Source organism: Vicugna pacos, chromosome 17 (assembly GCF_048564905.1).
Source record: "Vicugna pacos chromosome 17, VicPac4, whole genome shotgun sequence".
In the NCBI taxonomy this organism is placed as follows: domain Eukaryota; kingdom Metazoa; phylum Chordata; class Mammalia; order Artiodactyla; family Camelidae; genus Vicugna; species Vicugna pacos.
In genome coordinates this window covers 30,324,141-30,337,124 of record NC_133003.1, presented here as the reverse complement: position 1 = coordinate 30,337,124, position 12,984 = coordinate 30,324,141, and the positions used below count along the sequence as shown (strand labels likewise).

The following is a 12,984-nucleotide window of genomic DNA, read 5'->3' as shown; positions in this document are numbered from 1 at the left end:
TTCAATATAAAAAACAGGCACAAATCCTCCTTCTTCTCTCCTTAGGCTTCTACTTCATCGATACTCTCTCCCAAGTCTGTGTTTTATTAATCTTTGGATCTCATGTCCATATTCTGGTTATCGGGAATCTTGCTGGAAGGCTTTCCTGTCCACACTTTCCTTCAGAAAGTTGAATTCGCTCTCTGGTGGAAGCAGCCTGGAGCTCGGTTGTGTTGCGCCCGTGACAAATTACAGACCCATCAGGCTTTTCAGCTGGCATCATATTTGCCAGACAAACAGACAGCACTTTCGTGCAGCGAAGCACTTTGTTCATACTTTGAATCTCTAAGGGACAATTTGAGTTGGTTAAAAAAAAGGCGTTGAAACCTTGTACAATCTTCACCCCATTACACAAGGAAAACCAAGTAAGTTTATCTGACAAAAAGGTATGGGTACGCTTTTGGTAAAAGAAGCCCAAGCTGCAGGGCGCTCTCTCTACTCTACGGAGAGACAAGATGCATGGAAGTTTCGTCTTTTGTTTCTTCCTTTTAGTTAAGTTTAACTACAATGCTTTGAATGCATTCTTTGTGCCACACATTTTTCTTTACTCTTTTAGATGAATCTAGAACTGTTAAGGTTATAAAGTAAAAATATTTAGGTGCAAGCAGCTTTTACTAAGAACTGACCAAAGAATGGGATCCTTTGCTGACAGCTGGGAAATTTATTTGTACTCTACGTGCAATGTGGCAAAATTAGATTTCTGCTTTATGCAATGGTAGTCTGGCGTCTGGTTCCTTGAAATATTCAAATCAGCTCTAATCAAACCTATATAGTTAGCACTCCTGAATAAAATAGATAAGGATATAGTCCCAGCCCACCAGTGCCTTACCATCAGGCTCAGTGTTCCTGAACTTTTTTGACCAATATCCTTCTTTTCTGAATATAAATGTTTCAGGCCCTCCTTACATTATTTGAAACTTAAGCAAAAGTGGAAGACTAGATTAAATCCCTGCTCGATTTTGAAGTTGCATATAACATGAATTTGTCTCAGTCTCTTTGGGGCATACTAATCTAGTTGGTGATGTCGGACATACACATACACCTCTTACACACGTGTCATTCATCATTAAGCTTCATGTGTTTGGTAGAGACCAGAAGTTGCACATTAGCAGTTCCCTGGGTCCAATGCAGATCACAGAGCTGTTGTCTTCTTAAGTTTCTTAACTGAGCCAACATTTACAATTGGGATGTTTCACCTAAAATGCAGATTTTTGGCTTCTCTTAAAACATTGGAAGATCTGGTGGCAATGGGCCTGCGTTCCCGTATGGCTCCAGTGGGGTGGGGCTGACTGGCTGCTGCCCCTTCAGGTGCGGCATGTGGTCTCTGGTTGCCGTGTCTCCACCACTCAGCAGTGAATACGTATGTCTGAAAATTGGCTTGCAGTATACAAATTAAGCCCCCTGGCTCCAGGAAAACTTGGGTTTGCGAGCTCTGATAGAGTCCAGAGAAGGGAGGTTGAAGGATTTTTATCTATTGAGTAGACAGACCTTGAGATACTGGTAGAATTTATAGTGTGTGTGCGGTGCATGCTATGTGTGTATATGTATAGAAGGGATAGATATTCACAACAACAGTGCCACTGCGGCAAGCATTCAGATTCGTGAAAGAAAATAAAACTGAGAAAAAATGCCATTCCTTGTCTCTCTCCCAAATGATAGTCAAAGTACCTCTTCACAGTGGTTGAGCCAATACCTGACAAAGGCAGCTGGGCCTGTTAGAAGAGCTAACTATGGTGAGTTTGACCAAGACACCTTTAAGAGTGGGTGTTTTGTCGTCAGAGATGCTCAGTGTCCTGCAGTGTTTTCCAAACCAGACTCGCCTTATACATGGGATTCCTCCTGTTATCATCACACTTAAGACGGTGTCTCGAAAAAGCCAGTTTGGGAATAAAATTGCCCCTATAAGTAGTAACATGTTTATATATGAGGACCTGCTGCTCTTTTGCAGGGTATCTAGCACTTGCCTGTCAGGCAGAGGGCTGTGGAAGGGAGTGGGGTGGGGGCTCCGTTTGTTCTGTTTTGTTTTGTTTTGATGTCGTTGGGGAATTTCAAACAGAGCAGTCTGATTTTCCTGGCAAAGCCAGATCCCTTCTACGGTTCAATATTTCCTTGGTCTTCAGAAGGCCCGCCATAAGGGTTTATTTGTGTTCAATTGAAAACAGATCTCCTTCCAAAGGAAAGGCCCTTTTATTGATCCTGACCTTTTCCTTTTGCAGGTAAAGGCTTGTTGAGTTGCCTTTTAAACAACCAGAAACCCCTCTGTTTCTTTTCCCTATAATCTTTTATTTATCCTGTTCAGAGATCTTACATGCTTGAAAATAAACTTCCTATGGAAATAATAAAATAGTCCTACTCAGCCAAGAGTTAAGACTATAGAACACTGTTAACAAATCACACATGTGGCTGGTGGGGGAAGGTTAACACCCAATCCTTCCCCTGCCCCACGTCCCCTCTTCAACTCGCCTTCCCTCTATTGTTTCCATCTGTACCTTGTGAGATCCCACAAGAGATGCTTTAGACTTTATTTCATCTAGTAGTGCCCTGAGAAAACTTTAAGCACTAAATTGGGATTTTACTAGCTGGAAGAATCAGGAAATTAATTTCCTTCAAGAGAAAAATGGCATGTCTGGCCAAACAGCATATTGCTTAATGTAATAGAATTCCCAAATGAAATTGGGGAGCAGATCTTTCCCTTACCTGGGGGATAGGAGATTATTGAATTCCAGATTCCTGTATAAATTATCACCTGACCGAGTGGGTCCGCCCCCTACTCTGCCAGCCACTTCTCTCCGTCCCAGGGCCTTCTGCACGGGAGTGTTTCTGTCACCCACCAGAGGGCCGCATATCTTCAGCCATCTCTAAGTCAGGGAATAAAAGAATTAATGGATCGGAACTTAATCCATAACTCCCTAACTCTACAGCTTTATTTTTTTAAATAGTTCATAAACTTCGTATTTTCCTTTTTAGCCTAGATTTCCTCTGTGGTGAAGGAGAGGTTTGCCAGCCTTTGGCTCTGCCTCATAAAAACACTTTAAAGGACAATGCTAGGTTGTGTGACTGCCTGTAATTCACCCTCATATAATATTCCGGAACTGTCTCAGAGTTTGTGTCTGAATTTGTTCTAATATAAGGAACCCTGGGGTCAACAACACAACCATTTCCAGCTGGATTAAGTTGTGCATTCTTAAAGACCTAAGAGGCCAATGTATATTGCTTCTCTTTGAGCTGTCAGAAGTGGCATTATTGGGAGCATGACAGATGCCTCATGGGATACACGGAGATCACTATTTTGAAATTTCTAAAAGGACATAGTAGGGTTTGTTATTTTTCACAATAACTAAATTAAGTGTCTGTCTTTCTGAATTAAACTCTCCGTGGGCTCTGTTTTGTCACCTTTTGCCCTCCTCTGGGTGATAGAATTGGGAGATAAATCAGTCACGGATTTCTCAGAGAGTTATTAGGTTTTGAGAAAAATATATTGTAGGTCGCATGTACCTTACAAAAAAGTTCCTAACAGCAAGTAGGCACCAATGGGATTTTGAAACAATGGCATTTGCTGTCAAGAGGTGAAAATTTCTAAGAGTGGGACTTATTGGAGCTGTAGGTTTGAATAGTTTGCAAGGTCAAAGGCAAAAACAGAAATTAGCCATTGTTGAGAACGTGGACTGAAAATCTCACTGGTCACCACTAAGGTGCCCTTTTCAATCAGAGAGGGGCTGACCAGCATCTATTGGACCCAGGCTTCTTCTGGTCTTCAGTGTTTATCCACAGCCTCCTGCTAGGAACACAAAAGCCTCAGTTTAGTACATGTACTTCCTATGAGAAATCCAGTGCATGGCTGATTCCCTTCTTTCCAGGATTTCACATTTGTCTGTTGAGAAACAAATATAAGTACAAAATCAAAGCATGCATATAATGTGTCTCATTTCTTTCTGAGGTGTGTATGTTTTCTTTTTGAAGAGAAATATTCATTGCTCAATGTATTTTTCCTCCTAAAATGAAAAATTTCCCCACCTCAATTATTGATTTGTGCCTTTGGGATAAATAAAAGAAGAGTAAGACTCACCTGAAATTGAATAGTTGGAGATATTTAAATTTTATAAATTTTCGTTCCCAATGTCTCACTATGAATGTCATTAGAAGCATACAAAATTTTATATGATACGTATAATATTCCACATGCCGTTTTGTAATCTAGTTGTTTCTTTTAACTTGGTTATCATCTATGTTGATAAATATGCATCTATGTCAATCATTTTAAAAGACTGCATAGAAATCCATTTGATAGATATAGCACATTTATTTAGCCAATGCCCTGTTGATGGACATTAAGATTGTTTCTGGGGTTTCAATATTACAAAAAACAATAGAATAAACATTCTCATACATACATCTTTGTGAACTTTAAGGACAAGTTGTTTCCTTGAGGTGTAATCCTAGAAATTAAATTGTATGTGTAAACTATAATTAAAAATTCAACAAAAATTGCTGCCCTGCAACTAATTTCTGCTCATGCCATCTGCATGTGAGAGTCTCTGATTCCATTTAACACCACTAACACTACTAGGTAGCGTAAATCTTCTTAATCTTTATCAACCTGAAAGATGCAAAGAAATGGTTCATTGTGGATTTTGTTTGAATTTCTTTGATTAAGAATGAGGTTGAACATTTTCCCTTTATCGGTCATTTCTATTCCTACCTTGAGGAATTCTTACCTATTCATATCTCGTTTCCTGATTTTCTGCTAGGCTTTTTGCCTTTCTCTTATTGCTTACAATAGCTCTCTCTGAATTCTAGAAAAATGTGATTCTTATGCAGCATCTGGACAGGATCTTGTTAAAAAAAAATACTGGAGAAGAAAACAACTTTAAAATGAAAGAAGCATTTACTACCGTGTAACCCAAGGTGCCCGTCTAACCTCTCCATCCCTCAGTCTCCTCTTGTATAAAACTAGAAAGGAGCAGTCACTCATTTCTCGGATTTCATCATTTGTAGTAAAGCCGATACTTATTAAAGTGAAGCATTTTACCCACAGAGCTTCCACAGTGAACACTTTAGTGTCCTCTATTGTTTTAACTACCCTCTATTCACACAGTGTTGGAGGAAGAGATTTCCACCCTAGGGATATGGGGATGGCCAAACACACGACCCCCAACACTGGAGAAATGAGATTGACAGCAGTTTTTTAGCCACATATACTCAGCAGCCTGGGGGAGGAGCCTGCTGGGCCCCCCACAAAGCCCCAAAAGGGTTGCCCTTGGGAATAGAGCGAGTAACCAGGGGCTGTGAGAGGCAGTACTAAGAGGGTGAGGGACCCTTGGTTCCTGCAGGAAGATGTAATTGGCTTGTTTGAATAATTCCAGGGGCTGACAAGAAACTGAAAGCCTTTACTCAGGGATAGATAGGAACTCTGCCTGGCCGCTGTGATAGGGAGAGCTGCTTGGCTGGGGGACTTTAATCCCCAGGAGCACAATGGGAAGAGGAACTTGTGGTTAGGCCACTGGAGGCCACCCTGATTTTCCCCACATGTCAAGGCAGCATACAATATTGAGGTCCAATGTTAGGTCCTATACCACAACTGTCTCTAAGATGGGAGTCCCCAAACTCAGTGGCCTTTTCTCAGTCCTCATTGCCCTTGCTTGAGTTCATTCTGTCCACTCTAAAAAGTCTTCCCCTCCAGCAGCCTCCGGACCACAGCGCTGTCCAGATCAGCAGCATAGCCTGAATGAGATGCTCCTCAAGTCAGACATAGTTTTGATCTCACCTCTGTCACCAGTTGTATGGCCTCAGGCAAGATCATTATTCTTCAACCTCAGTGTTTATCAAAAAAAGATAGTACCTACTCCACTGAATAACATAGGAAAAGTTTCTGGCATAGTGCCTGGCTCATACTGGGCATTTAGATCTTAATTCTTTAGCATCTTTTACTTGTTCATCTTCCTATTCCTGCTGTCTAAGTGTGAGTGTTAACCAAGGTTTGTTACATATCTTCCAACCCTCTTTTTCTATTCCTCAGCCTTTAAGACATAGCCACATTTTTATGGCTTCCATTTGTACATTAAGGCAAATGGCCCCCAAGTTGCATTGCTTGCACTAGTCACTCTCTGGTTCTCTGGTCCCACCTTTCTAACTATTTCCTAGAGAGTTCCCCTACAGTGTCTTTTTTTTTTTTTTCTTAGCATGTTTAAAAAGTTTCTCCTCAAACCAGTATCTTCCATGATACTTCTTGTTTTTCTGGCCAACTTCCTCATTAGTGTCCCTTTCATTTTGGCTTAATACAGACACACAATAACTCAGCTGTCAAGGGCTGCTGTTTCTTCTGTCACAGGACGGCTTGCCTCCATCCTTTCTACTTCATTCCCAGAAATCAGTGGTTTTAGAGTCAGAAAGTTGCACTAGGCTCTGAGTTTTTTTCCTTCTCTGCAAACTTCAGTCTTGTCTCCTAGTCCAGCCTGTGTCCGCTGCTTAATAAATCTTTGAGAGATGCATCTCTGGTCATGTTTCCTCTACTCTAAAGCTCCTTGGTGGCCATAAAATGATGCCAGTTTTTCAGCCTGGCATGCAGGATCCCTAACAATCTAGTCACTCACTTCCTAACATCAATGTCTCCAGCATTGCTACATACCATCAACTTGATCTTTTTTTTTTAAGTCCCCAGTACATGGCCCCAAAATGCCTTTGTAATTTTAATTAAAAAATCTATGTTTTATCTGTGTTTTCCCTCTGCCTAGGATAGCCACCTTCCCATCCTCAATGTTTTGAAATCTTGTGTTCAGAATTCAAATCCTGGCTGTGTTGGTTATTAGCTATGTAACTTTGAAAAATCATTTAACCTCTGTGAACCTTGGGTTCCTCATTTGTTAATGGGGATAATATTATCCTGTTGCATTTATGAAAACAACTAACATGACACTTCTGTCACAGATGTGGAATCGTTACTGCTGTTGCTCCCATCACCTCAGCCAAAAGTGAGCTTTGCTTCCTCTGAATACCTAGTTTGTTGTACGTAAGGCACTTGTTTTATGTGCCTTGTGCTGTGTTATATTTCAAATGGTTATATCTTTACTAACTACACTAAAAGTTCCTTGAAGTTGGGCATCACATATTGCATGTCTTCATTCATCAAAGACTTTTTGGGTATTTTGTATGTGTCCTATGGTATGCTAGGGGCTGGAGATATAAAAATAACAAAGATTTAGTCCCTGCTGTTGAAAAGTTTGCACACCATCTAATTATCGAATGCTACCTAGACTTAGTTGAGATAAGCCCATCGAGAGCCCAGAGTAGAGGCTGCGACTCACCTCAGAGTTCTGGGTGGTGTCCTGAGGAAGTGACATCTCAGCTGAGACAGGAAGAGCGGTAGGCATCAGCCAGGTGCAGGTGGGGTGGTGCAGTGCTGCAGGACAAGGGAGGGAGAGTGAGCGTTCAGTGCAGAAAGAAGCATGTTTATGTATGAGGAGGGGAAGCAGAACAAAATATTCTGGGAACTGCAGAACAAAATAGCTGTGATCTCAGTTTTGAAGGAGAACTAGCAGGAGATAAAACTTGGAAGGTAAGCCGAGGCTGGATCACCAAGGGTTTTTCAATTCTTTTTGCCATTAATACTGCCCAGTACAGTGCCTGCATCTGGTAGGTTCAATAAATGTGTTTCTAAAGAGTGGATGCACATGATTTAATCTCAGTGTTTACAGTCAATGACATCCTGTCTGGCAACAGAGCAGAGTCTCAAAGTTGCTGAAATCCTTTATTGTATTTCTTAGAAATGGTGAAGGAGAACCGTATATCTGACCCAGGCCACATTTATAAACAAACTGTCAAATGACAAAACTAAAATGGTTTAGTAACGAGTTTGATGTCCTTTGTTCAAGGGAAAACAATCTATGGGATTGGAGGCGTCCAGGGCAGAGCAGTGGAGTAGCCTTCCTGAGGGATTTCGGGCAAGAGTGAGTTTGATGGAGCATTAGAAACAGCTGCACAGAAACAGGGCATGATTGTGAGATGAGCAAGTCCTGTTTCCTAGGGCAAGGTGAGTGCTCTAGAGCTGAGTTGGAGGACTGTGATGGGTGTGTGTTAGGTTCCCCTGACAGGTATTTCCCACAAGTGCGGGCTGACTTAGGTTTAGATTTGTGACATGAGCTGGGGCCGCTGGGCCGGCTTCCATCTTGTGGGTTCTGATCTATGAATTAGCTTTATCAAAAGACAAACAAATAAACAAACAACCCTTCCGCTCTTACCCACTTTCTACCCACGTCCATATCTTTTACTCAATAATGCCTGCGATTTCCTAAAATAAAACCAAAGCAGATGTCCTCTCTCCTCCATCAGATGATACACTTTTGTCCTTCCATTCCCTCAGTACTTTGTCACCCAGCTAGACTTAACCTCTCTCCAGCCCTCCTCTCCCCCTCTCTCTCTTCCTCTCTTTACTTCCACAAAAGGCTAGAGAAACTGGATTGGCAGAAACTGAGCCCCCCTCAGGTGAGCACAGGTTAATAATGATTGTCCAAACACATATGAGGAGTGAGTGAACCATTCTGCGCAAGAACCAGAGGCTGCTGCTGGGAATCTGGAAGCCCCGTGTGTGGTGAGTTGGATCTACCCCAGCAACTCACCCTTCCATTTTCAGAAGAAATTTTCTCATTCAGGATTCTGTTTCCACTCCCCTCCTTCCATTATTTCTCCCAAACCCTGAATCATAAACTTTGAGAAAGCATTGTGAATAATTTATATCCTTTTATTACTCATTGCCTAACTCCCTTTGGGGGAAATGAAGAGAAACGTTAGTCTTCTGCTGCTTGCTCTCCTGCGGACTGAGACCATGTCAGCTGCAGGCGATAGCAAATATTTATGACCACAGGAGCTGTCATTACGGAACAGTTGATTGACTCGTAGTTTTGATTAGCCAAAATATTTTTTGTTTTTTAAAAATCAGGAACAGTGCTAATGACACTAGAATGGAAATTCAACATTTCACCAACTTCCACTGAAATCTGCCTGTTATCATCTTTCTTTTCACTACTCAATGGTGAGTGCTTTCTTCCCTGCCTATTTAATTGCTCTTCCTGTGGACTCTTTCTCAGAATTTGTAAATGCAGATACAGAGCTATGATGACTCAGAGCGCATAGGGGTAACCCTGCGGCTGGGGATGGAGGAGTTTAGATGTGCTTATGCCCTGTGTGGTTTGGTCTTTCTGAATATTTTCACTCAGCTCCACAGAACCAGGGATTATAGTTAGTACCCGTCTTGGGGCATTGAGGTCATGTGGCACATTGGGTTGGTCCCAAAGCAAGTATTGTCAGAACTTGACTCCATCACCTCTAGCACCATTCCATCCATCCAAATTACTATCCCTACTAGACGTCTTTAGTCTAGCCGATCTAGACTAACTGGCCTACCTGAACTCACACTGCCTCCCTTCTACCCAAATCTTTATTTTATTTTTCAGAGCATAAATATGATCTTATTAACTACTACCATTGCACTCTGCTTAAAAACCCCAAAAATGGCTTCCCATTGCTCAAAATTGTTGAAGTGGCCCACAAGGCCTTGCATGGCCACCATTAACACTCCTCTTCCTCACTTTGTCCTTTTGTGGATTCTTCACTGCTACCAGGCTGAACTCTGTTCAGTCCCTGTATTCACTGTGCTCAGTCTCACCAAAGGGCCTTTGCTTGTCTGGTATCTAGAGCCTGTAAATCAGCTCAAGTGTTATTTCTTCTGAGGTTTTTTGTTTTGTTTTGTTTTTTGTTTTTTGCTTCTGTTATATCCACTTAGCCGGACTCCTTCTTTGTTATAGGTCCAGACACCTCTCCTTAGACAGCTTTCAGAGGGTCAGTTTTGCATTGGTGATGTCTTTTGATTACTATCTGTCTCCCCCAGATTCCTTGAGGGCAGGGTCCCTCTTTGTTTTGACCCACCTTTGTATCTCTGGCACCTAGCACAGTGCTTGACTCTTACGAGACACTCAGTAAACAGGTATTGCGTGATTGGATGAATAAATGAGATTGAGTATACGTTTGTTCAGAAAATGGGCCTTAGCTTGTCTTCCGGGGATTTATCTAGTTAACAAGAAAACCCAATGAATCTCTGTTGGAACAGCCAAGAGTGAAAATGTATTCAGCTGTAGGAAGGCTAGAAGCAGACTGTAGCAGACGACTAAATCCATTTCATTCTGTTTAAAACGAAGGGACACCACTGATGATAACGGTTTTGGGTGGACGGAGAAACAGTCTCCCTGGGGCTGTTGGAAGTTTGTATCACCCTGCTGTAGGGGTCACAGCTGTGGAGCGTATATTTTTCTCTCCTGTTTCTTTGTTTTTTGAGGGACTTGTCATGCATTTCCTATTAGAACAAAGTTGTAGATACTCATTAGCAAGTTGTGTACAAATGAGCTTCCCTTGTTTTGCTGATCCATCCCAGTTAGCTCCCCTGTTTGTCTTTATCCTCCCTGCCTCGGAAACATGAAATATCTCACTTGGGAGGAGGGATGCAATTCTTGGGCAGATAGTATTTTTTTTTTCTGAACATTACTTCTTGTCTGTAAAGGAGAGAAGTAAACTCTTTCAATGGGGAAAAAGCAAAGAGCATATTATGAGTCTGTAGGCCAAGTAGAGAGGCAAGAGAGGAGAATTGCTAGGCATTGAAATAGTAGCTTTCCTGGTCTCGGGTCAGAACATCTGTCTGTGTCTCGGGGCAGATTTGGTTTAAGACCAAAACAAATAGCTCCCCTCCTGTGGTTCTGACCCCCTATGGCGAAGAAAAGGAACTAAGCTCGTCCAACTGTAACTGCTGGGGAAGTCATTGTTCTCTTCAACCTTCTGGGAGCCCTAAATAATTAGCTGTGCAAAGAGCTAGTTGGAATCAGAATTCCCCTCCAGGGTTTTCTGTGTCCAGCCAAAGAAAGCGAGCTGAGCTGAGAGACAAATAAAACCAGCGACAGAGGGCGGGTGCCAATTCTCCGTTCTGTCCCTGCATTTCAGTTCTGGTCCCCTAGATCTGTGTCCTCAGCTTCCTTGTCTCTCATGATCCCCAGGGCCCCTCATCATGTGTAGCCCAAGAGAGTTTTCTCTTAATTAGAGAAGCCAGTGGGCCTTTCTCAGGTAGAAGGCTGGCACTGTGTTTTAAGGACTCATGAGGGCTCTGGAGGAGCAGGCTGGCCTGTGGAGAGATAGCTCACTTGCTCCCAGATTTTCTGATGTTTTCAAAAAGGAGCCAGAAATCTGCACTTTAGTGTGAAGTCACCTAATTTAAAAATGTTTGCTTTATGTTTTGTTTATAAACAATGTGCAGGTCAAAACACACACACACACACACACACACACACACACACACACACCCCAACAAGCTTCATGAAGGTGAAGGCTGTATCTATCCTGCTCGCTTTGGTGCTCCAGGACCTACCACAGTGCTCAGTGTCTCTTGACTAACATGCGTAGGAGACTCACACTTGCCGAGAGTCCCTTGATACTAACTACAGTGCTAAAATATAATAATAATAATGGTATCAACTACTTTTTATTGAGCACATATTAAATGCTTTCCATAAAGTTCAATCTGTACCCTGACCTTAGAAGCTGCACATTTTTATTACTGTCATTTTACAAGTAGAGACAGACACTCTGAACCTTAAAAGGTGACCCCAAGCTCAGCTAAATGAGCCGATTCTGATTCAGGATGCCCGGCCTCCAGAGGCAGTGTTTGCAACCCTAATGCTACAATGCTTCAAGCTGTGCTCTGTGAGCAATAGCCAGAGGGAGCCAGGATGAGCCCTCAAAGGGTTAGCCCTTCCAAACAGGCGACACCACGCCTAGTGTCTTGACTGTCTCCCAGTTTAGCCTCCAGGGCGGACATCTGAAGGGTGGATATGGTGGGTGGCATCCTTCTTTTATTCCTGCACAGCATTTTTGCTCCCCTCTAGCTGTAAGCTGTGGAAGGATTCCTCGTTTCCCATCACTGCCTCTTCGTGGGGAATTACTCTGCAGGGGACTTTGATAAGTCGTGGCTGTCATGGTATCATACTGCACGCTTCAGTGGTACAGAACAGTCTATATTCAGGCCTTTTTCTAGGACTCAGGGGCCCTCAGAACTGAGGTCTACAGAGTCATTGTTTGGCCTCCTTAACTAAAAGCCAGAGTGGTGACTCACCATCAGTTTAGAATACAATTAAACCCACCCATGGTTCCTATAAGCAGAACACTGTGTTATAGCCTGCTGGTCACAAAACACATTTTTCTTGTGGTGCAAATACTTTATTATGGGTATTGAAGTGTTAAAGCATTAGTTTACGAGAGACACAAAAGCCTGACTAATTTTGCAGAGTGGGGTAGCTCTCCACAACAGCTACCACTTGATGGACTTACGTTAATGGTTTCAGCTACTGGGGGATCCTTTTAATCAGAAGAAACGGCAACGGGAATGAAGAATACAGGAAAACCTAATTACATGCTCACGTCCTGCTTTCTCCATGGGCTCTTTCTCAATGTTCCTTTTGATATTTTTCAGGCTATCATCCTGGTTTGAAACCCTCTTACCCTTTAGTAAATTATTCTCTAACACAGGAGGGATTTGCAAACTGGACTATGGGTTTTGAGAAGTGGAGAGGACCTTTTTAAGGAAATCTGTAGGAGTCGTTGTCCTAGCTCCACTGGCTGAGCCATCATTCAAAGGTTTTGCACTCTTGGCCTCTGTTGGTCTTTGCCAAAACCTTGTGAGCTGGGCATGCTTACCCTCAATTTTACAAATGAGAAAACAGGCTCAGGGAAGCAAAGTGACTTCCCGAAGGCACACAGTAGCAACGCTTGCCTATTGTTTCCAGCACATTTGTACATCACAATGTTTGGCGAAGCTTTTAAACAATACACTTTCTTGGGTCACAAGCTTGTGGCCTGATGTCTCAAACAGGGTGTGCCCTGAGAATTTGTATGTTTTAAAAGATCCCCAGTTCA

At 42.4% G+C, this 12,984-nt stretch overlaps 1 protein-coding gene across 6 annotated transcripts in view; it reads left to right on the top strand.

The window, feature by feature from the left end:
- Nucleotides 1–12,984, top strand: part of FHIT (fragile histidine triad diadenosine triphosphatase) — a 1,244,593-nt gene that overhangs the window by 394,359 nt on the left and 837,250 nt on the right. Inside the window, exon 4 of one of the 6 annotated variants that reach the window (XM_072941591.1) lies at nucleotides 8,972–9,064. The exons of the other annotated variants lie outside the window; for them this stretch is intronic. The gene's annotated coding sequence lies outside the window, so the exon portion shown is untranslated. The remainder of the gene's footprint in view (nucleotides 1–8,971; nucleotides 9,065–12,984) is intronic. 6 annotated transcript variants of the gene reach the window in all.